Source organism: Coregonus lavaretus (assembly GCF_964263955.1).
Source record: "Coregonus lavaretus genome assembly, chromosome: 2".
NCBI classification, from domain to species: domain Eukaryota; kingdom Metazoa; phylum Chordata; class Actinopteri; order Salmoniformes; family Salmonidae; genus Coregonus; species Coregonus lavaretus.
This window is the reverse complement of record NC_139989.1, coordinates 33,584,898-33,593,051: the sequence shown is the minus strand read 5'-3', so window position 1 is coordinate 33,593,051 and position 8,154 is coordinate 33,584,898. Positions and strand designations below refer to the sequence as shown.

General features: G+C 44.2%; 1 pseudogene across 1 annotated transcript; it reads left to right on the top strand.

The window, feature by feature from the left end:
• Positions 1 to 799: 799 nt before the first annotated feature.
• On the top strand, positions 800 to 3,803 carry LOC311143612 (cyclic AMP-dependent transcription factor ATF-4-like; annotated as a pseudogene). Its single transcript, XR_014615217.1, has 3 exons — positions 800 to 944; positions 1,776 to 2,189; positions 2,447 to 3,803. The product of XR_014615217.1 is annotated as a cyclic AMP-dependent transcription factor ATF-4-like (transcript).
• The last annotated feature ends 4,351 nt before the right edge of the window (positions 3,804 to 8,154 follow it).

The window sequence follows — 8,154 nt, the reverse complement described above, 5'->3', positions numbered from 1 at the left end:
GCTAGCTGTGCCACTAGAGATCCTGGTTCGAATCCAGGCTCTGTCGCAGCCGGCCACGACCGGGAGACTCATGGGCAGCGCACAATTGGCCTAGCGTTGTCCAGGGTAGGGGAGGGAATGGCCGGCAGGTTGATAGAGCTCAGTTGATAGAGCATGGCGTTTGCAACGCCAGGGTTGTGGGTTCATTTCCCACGGGGGACCAGTATTTTAAAAAAAAAGTATATATATATATATGTATTCACTAACTGTAAGTCGCTCTGGATAAGAGCGTCTGCTAAATGACTAAAATGTAAATGTAAATGTAAGATGGGTCAAGGGGGAGGGATCCTGAGAGGAGTGGTGTGAGTAGTAGATCTGTACCAGTACAAGGAATATGCCAACAAGTGATATATGCTTCAGTAAGATTGGATTTTTAGCATTTATAGCAATGGTTATCAACTGTACTGCAGCGATGGAACGTAAATCGCAGAAAATTGAGGTTGTGGTGACAGCTGCAGAGAGGTATTTGGGTGTGCGAGACTTGACATCAGACGAGTTACAGGGTGTGTTAAGTGGTGGAGTCCCATCCTTTCAGGTTGTTGACCTGAGGTAGGACTAAATAGATTTAAATAGTGGAGTAAGGTCGTGTAGGGTATTTCATTTTTTTAATAATATTTTTTAAAGAAAAGTATAAGGGAGTGGTACTCCAGTCTAGTAGGTGGCGGTAATGCAATATTTATTGGATGCCAACCGCCGTTAAAGCTCATCAAATAAGAAGAAGAGTTGTGTATATTACGCAGAGCCCTCAACAGGCGCCATTTTCAACCAGCACCCAACGATATTCAACTGACACCGCTCTCTTGGGCGAAATGGCAGTTTAACGGCTTGCGGCGGTCCTAGCAGCAGCAAATCCAACAGTGCATCAACCCAGTGCACTGCTTCAACTTCATATTTGTCAAAATGACGTAAGTGTATATTTGTAAGCAAGTGGCTAACTAACGTGAATCCGTGACAGCTCAATGACGTCAACGAGCTCTAACCTCAATTTGTGAAACTATTAGCTAATTGCCTGCTTATGTTGTGTAGCGAAGTATTTTATAAATACATATAGTTTATACTAATAACTTGCCATAAGGTCGCCATTCGCCAGACAAATCCTTGGAATGACATTGGATACAGACATCACGAGTCAAATCAGAGAATGTTACGTTGTATCTCTTTCGGGCTAAATGGTCAGTGAGCTGTTAACGTTCCATAATAACAGCGCGCGATATTGTCACCAAATTGCTAAAAAATAAAATAATAAAGGTGCTAAGATTTTATGGCGTTTTCCAGGAATGCCAACGTGGCAAACAAAATGGTTCGTGATCTTTTTCGAACAAAATGGCGATATAATCAGTGTTTTTTAAGGCGGGAGGGTGAACACAAGTGTGGCTGTTCATTCGATAGACACACTTCCATTCTGACGATGGTTGCTGTGGAAACTGACTGACCTCATTTGGCGCCTGTGTGAGTCACAAGACAAAGGCAGGGAGGGTATTCAGTGCCAGTGGAAGGAGGTGCATTGTGCACAAAACACATTATAGATATAAACATAAGCTTAGACTTAATGTTTTTCCAAAACAATTAAAAATGTGTGCAGCCAAATATTACTTTACTCAATCGCAACATAACATGGCTGACCATTACATAATATAAAATCAACATGAAGGAGATAAAGGCAATTTGCCTACATTATGAGCTACGGTTTATTTTATTACATGAACTCACCATGTCTTCTGGCGTCTCTTTCCCAGGTCCCTTGTGGAAACCCTCAGCACTGCTGTAGTTGACAGCATAAAAGAACCGCTCGACCTCTTACTGCTGTACCTACCGTCTCAGATCCTAGTGACTGAACAACAGAGCTATGACCATGATGAGCACCCAGTTTGGCCTGGACGATATGGAGGCCCTACTCTGCGGGCCTTCCTCTCTCATGGCTGACCCCATGGGGTCACTGCTCCACCAAGATAAAGTTACCTCGATAGAGGGGGGGGCTTCTTCCCTCTCGTCATCTTCCTCTTCTCCACTTCCCTTTCTCTCCCCTCCTCCCTCTCCGCCTTCGCTGCTCCTCCAGGAAGAGAAGGCTGAGGCAGACTTGCTGTCCTTCCCTTGGCTATCTGCTGACGAGCAAGGCCACACCCATCACATTGTTGCAGTTGATGGCAAAGGTAAGGACCACAACATACTGTCCTCCACACGTATGTTCATGCTGGTCGACAGTGTGCAGAAATCCATAGCAATTTATATTTTATTCCCATGATCTGTTTTTTGCAGTGTAGAAAAGGTAATAGGTTTAATCATTAAAATAGAAACTTAGATTTCCACTCTGACATTTATAATCACTAATTGTAATTCGAGTATTTGTATTTTCATATTAATTTAGCTATTGAGCAGTTGATTAACCCTCTTTCTTTGTCCTCCACAGAGGATGCCTTTTCTGGCATGGACTGGATGGCCGAGCGGGTCGACCTGAGTGAGTTTGACCTGGACTCCCTTATAGGTTCCTGCAGCCCAGACGGTTCCCCCAGCGCCCCTGAAGACCTCATCGCTTCCTTTGAGTGTCCCATGGAGCTGGACTCACTCCCCCTCCCTACTCTCACGGACCTCCCCACCACCACTGATCCACTCCTCCCCCTGACCGTTTCAGAGCCCCAGGAAGACCCTCAGGAGGAGGTCCATTCACCTCACCCCTTCGTCCCCGATGCCCAGGAGAAGCTGGAGATCAAATCGGAGCCCCAGTCCCCAGCCCCCTCTCTTCCATCCCCCACCTTCACCTTAGACCTTGGCAGTGAGGTGGATGTCTCGGCGAACGTCAGCGAGAAGCTGCGTCTCCTGGATGTTTCCCAGCCGGTCCCCAGCATCGTGCTGCCTTTCTTCAAGACCCGCATCGTCCTCCTCCTGGCCCCTAAACAGGAGGTCGGCGTCACAACCACCACAGTCACCATCCCAGAGATCTTCTCCTCTGACAGTGACAGAAGCTTCAGCTCCTCCAGTCAGCTCAACCGGCCCTCCATGGCCACAGCTCCGTCAAGGTCCCAAACCAGGAGCAAACTGTACCCAACAACCCCCAAGTCTAGACCACAACATCCAGACCATCCATCTCCCACCACTACATCGAGTGGGAAACTGAAGTCCTCCACTGGAGGACCCCCGAAGGAGAAGCTCAAGAAGATGGCACAGAACAAGACGGCGGCCACGCGCTACCGCCAGAAGAAGAATGAGCAGGAGGTCCTGAGCGCCGAGTGCGACGAGCTGGAGCAAAGGAACCACAAGCTGGTGGAGAAGGCAGACTCCATCGCCAATGAGATCCGGTACCTCAAGGACCTCATGGAGGAGGTGCGCCATGCGAAGAGTAGAAGGGCCTCGGTGACCTCTAACCGTAACGTGTAGTGTATAACCCACCAAGTATCCCACTATCTAAGATCTATAATGCTATTCGAAATGCATGTATTGTATTGAGACTCCCAAAGCCCAAGTTCTATTGACTTTTTGACTTTCATGCCTGTCTATTCCTTTAAGAGTTTTTAAAGAGACTATTTTTCTTGTTGCTTGAGTTTGATGTAGTCCCTGATCTCTTGTATGAAAACCTTGGAAGTATTTTCCGAACAGTAAAACAGTATATTGACTTATGTAATTAGTCTGATATTTTGTAGTCTTTTGTCATAATTTATTCTTATCAATAGACGTGTCTATATTGCTGTGTAGTCTTAAATAGGTTTGGAAGCCTCTTCATATGTATTTTTACTGTAGTCTGAATCGTATCTATTAAAAAATCAAATCCATTTGGTTTTGTGCTATTCATTTAGTAAACTCTGGGAATGTGAATATACAGTGATCATAATACAGTGACAAAGTATATTAATGGGACCAATTGACAATTTACTGCATCTCTCAAAAGTATTGAGATTTTGAAATTGCCCTTGGCCTGCTTTTTAATTTAGCTAACACAGGTGTGAATTTGTTTGTGTTCGCAAGTGCGAAGGCCAGTTGTTTAAATATAGCCCAGATTTGACCTACTCCAGTGCCCTGAGTCATGCGAAAGCCGGTTCAATAGAGGAACATTATCAGTATGTTCTGGGCCAACATAAAACCCTTTACCCAGATAAGGGTCAGGTTAAGTCCCTTGTATGCACTCCCAACAGTAGCAGAAAGGTCTACAGTCCCATGAGACATTACAATAAGCCTGTGATGGTTCTTTCTAGAGAGAACAAAGGCTCTGTTCTAAATTGCACCCTATCCCCTATATAGTTCATTTCTTTTGACCAGAACACTATTGGTCCTGATCAAAAGTAGTTCACTGTATAGGGAATAGGGTGACATTTGAACCTCACTCAAGGTGAAGATAATGGGGCAAGCCTGACTGGCATGCTGTAGTACACGAGTGTCTAATCAACTGACAGTCGTGAAGTCTCCAAACTGTCTGTTTCCTCATCTTAGTTCTAGTTCGTTGTGGGGTACTACAGGAACCAGGATACATCTCCTCATTTTGTATTTTCTGATCATCCAGGGTTGGACACAGTTTACATCTACCTCACTGACCTGTTCTGTATATTGTGTGAGAGACAGGTCAGCGCACGAAGCACTGCTTAAGTCATGGCGGTTGACCACAGTGACACTGCCCTGTATTCAACCTAAAACTGGGACTAGGGATTCTCGCACACTGTTTTTGCTCTAGGGATTTTGTCCAGATAGCTTGGGGGAAATTCTCTATTTGGGCCTGTGCCAAATCTAAAGTGGTGCTGAGGCACAATGTATGGCTCTCAAACACCAGCTCCCTAAAGATCCTGTGTGGGCTGTGACAAGCACAACCAGTTCCATTTGACAATTAAATGTAATTTACCACACCTTCTCCTGCTTACTCTTGATGGTACAACTCTGGTCTGTCTGATAGCAAACATTTAATTCCAACCCTTTTGTTGCACAATTTAATAATGGATAATAACCCCCACCGCAAAGCAGGAAGTCTCCTGGCTCCAGGAGTGTCATGCGATTCAGTCTTTTCTAAAAATCTTGTGAGATCCATAAGGGACATGTGACTGACCAATCTTGAGCAATCCGTTCTTGACCCTTGACTGAGACAGTAAGCTTTGACTAGCTGTGGGTTCTGTCGATTCCTTAGTTGCGGTTGGTGCCAGCAACACAGTTGAAGTTTGTATGTTCAGTTCACAGACATCTTTTTCAATATGGGAAGATATGCAATAGGCCTACAGTCGTGGTCAAAAGTTTTGGCACAAGTATTGGTCTTCACAAAGTTTGCTGCTTCAGTGTTTTTAGATATTTTTGTCAGATGTTACTATGGTATACTGAAGTATAATTACAAGCATTCCATAAGTGTCAAATACTTTTATTGACAATTACATTAAGTTTATGCAAAGAGTCAATATTTGCAGTGTTGACCCTTCTTTTTTAAGACCTCTGCAATCCACCCTGGCATGCTGTCAATTAACTTCTGGGCCACATCCTGACTGATGGCAGCCCATTCTTGCATAATCAATGCTTGGAGTTTGTCAGAATTTGTGGGTTTTTGTTTGTCCACCCGCCTCTTGAGGATTGACCACAAGTTCTTAATGGGATTAAGGTCTGGGGAGTTTCCTGGCCATGGACCCAAAATGTCGATGTTTTGTTCACCGAGCCACTTAGTTATCACTTTTGCCTTATAGCAAGGTGCTCCATCATGCTGGAAAAGGCGTTGTTCGTCACCAAACTGTTTTTGGATGGTTGGGAGAAGTTGCTCTCGGAGGATGTGTTGGTACCATTCTTTATTCATGGCTGTGTTCATGAGTGAGCCCACTCCCTTGGCTGAGAAGCAACCCCACACATGAATGGTCTCAGGATGCTTTACTGTTGGCATGACACCTTATCTTCTCCGGACAAGCTTTTTTCCGGATGCCCCAAACAATTGGAAAGGGGATTCATCAGAGAAAATGACTTTACCCCAGTCCTCAGCAGTCCCATCCCTGTACCTTTTGCAGAATATCAGTCTGTCCCTGATGTTTTTCCTGGAGAGAAGTGGCTTCCTCGCTGCCCTTCTTGACACCAGGCCATCCTCCAAAAGTCTTCGCCTCACTGTGCGTGCAGATGCACTCACACCTGCCTGCTGCCATTCCTGAGCAAGCTCTGCACTGGTGGTGCCCCGATCCCGCAGCTGAATCAACTTTAGGAGACGGTCCTGGCGCTTGCTGGACTTTCTTGGGCGCCCTGAAGCCTTCTTCACAACAATTGAACCTCTCTCCTTGAAGTTTTTGATGATCCGATAAATGGAATCTTACTAGCAGCAATATCCTTGCCTGTGAAGCCCTTCTTGTGCAAAGCAATAATGACGGCACGTGTTTCCTTGCAGGTAACCATGGTTAACAGAGGAAGAACAATGATTTCAAGCACCACCCTCCTTTTAAAACTTCCAGTCTGTTATTCTAACTCAATCAGCATGACAGAGTGATCTCCAGCCTTGTCCTCGTCAACACTCTCACCTGTGTTAACGAGAGAATCACTGACATGATGTCAGGGCTGAAATGCAGTGGAAATGTTTTTTTGGGATTAAGTTCATTTTCATGGCAAAGAGGGACTTAATTAATTGCAATTCATCTGATCACTATTCATAACATTCTGGAGTATATGCAAATTGCCATCAAAAAAACTGAGGCAGCAGACTTTGTGAAAATTAATATTTGTGTCATTCTCAAAACTTTGGACATATAGACCTATAAAATATATTTGAATGCTATTGCAAAAAGCTGTGAATGTTTGTTAAACACAGTTCAGTGGGCTAAGCTCTTCACTTCTTTTTTCTTCTAAGATTTCCATATTTAACATCTGAGAAAGAATAGAAAAGTAAATTATTTCCTTGATTCATTCCTAATAACTTGGTAAGAGTTCGTTTGACTGGACCTCCAGGATCAAGTCCTCCAACACAAAGCAGGATTCACAGAGAAGGTCCCCATCAGAGGCCTCGCTGCTACAGGCCCCATCAATATCAACATCATCATCAACACCTCCACACTCTGGTGCCTCCCCAGTGAGACTGAGATGAGAATCATCCCCAAAATGTCCAGCTTCCTTACAGGCCAGGGTGAAGCTACTGGTCGCCTTCTGGGGGGGCAGCCCCTTGGATCCCTGTTATAAAAAAAGGAATGAATAGGAATGGTCTGTTGGTAGAGCATGGCGCTTGCAATGCCAGGGTTGTGGGTTCGATTCCCACAGGGGGCCAGTATGAAAAATGTATGCACTCACTAACTGTAAGTCGCTCTGGATAAGAGCGTCTGCTAAATGACTAAAATGTAAATGTAAGTGTCTGAAAACTGTCCCTTATGGCGCTGCTGTGTTTATGATGCTTAGCTGGAATGTAATAAGGGATGTTGTGTGACAGCATTGCTCTGTATTATTAGAATGCAACATTCCCTTTTTTAAATAATCGCAACTCTGACACTTCTAATGCTTTACTGACTGTTCATCTAATAGTGTATTGCAGTACACATACTCATAAAAACATTAGCAGGTGCGTAAGAAGGTTTAGCAACTTTGTCATTTCTATCTCTCATCTGCACTATTCTAACTGTGGATATAATATTATAGCTAACATGTATGTATAAAATATATCAATAAAAGACTAACAGAGAATGCAAGCCAAATGTTCGTTTATTGCTTTTTTTTGTGTTGCTTATTTATTTGTTTCATTTTTTATCCAGTGTGGAAATGTGTCTGGTGTTAACCTTTGTGGATGATATGATTCTCTACTGTCTGATTTTCTTCTTGCTACCACAGCATCCACAAAATAACCTGGCGAAGGCAGCGGACAAGCGGGAGCCAAAGGAGGGCTTCTTGTGTTTCTCTGCAGCAGGAACATCAGCTGAAACTACAGATCAACAAGAGATCAGTATCCAGGCAGCCAGGCCTCCATGAGCTGATGGTATCGGTATTGAAAGGGGTCACAGCTCTACACAATTTCCCACAACGAATTTAAAGACATGCTCTGGAACTTTGGCGACTACTAAGTATTTTTTAAACCTCCCGCTTTGGGCTGGTCGGTCAATATGTAGTTCATACATGTAAATCTATTAGAATTACTGTTTTACCTCAATTAGCCACGAAATCCCTAGTTTGAAAGCGACTGTTTTTCTGGAAGCTGTGCTGTGC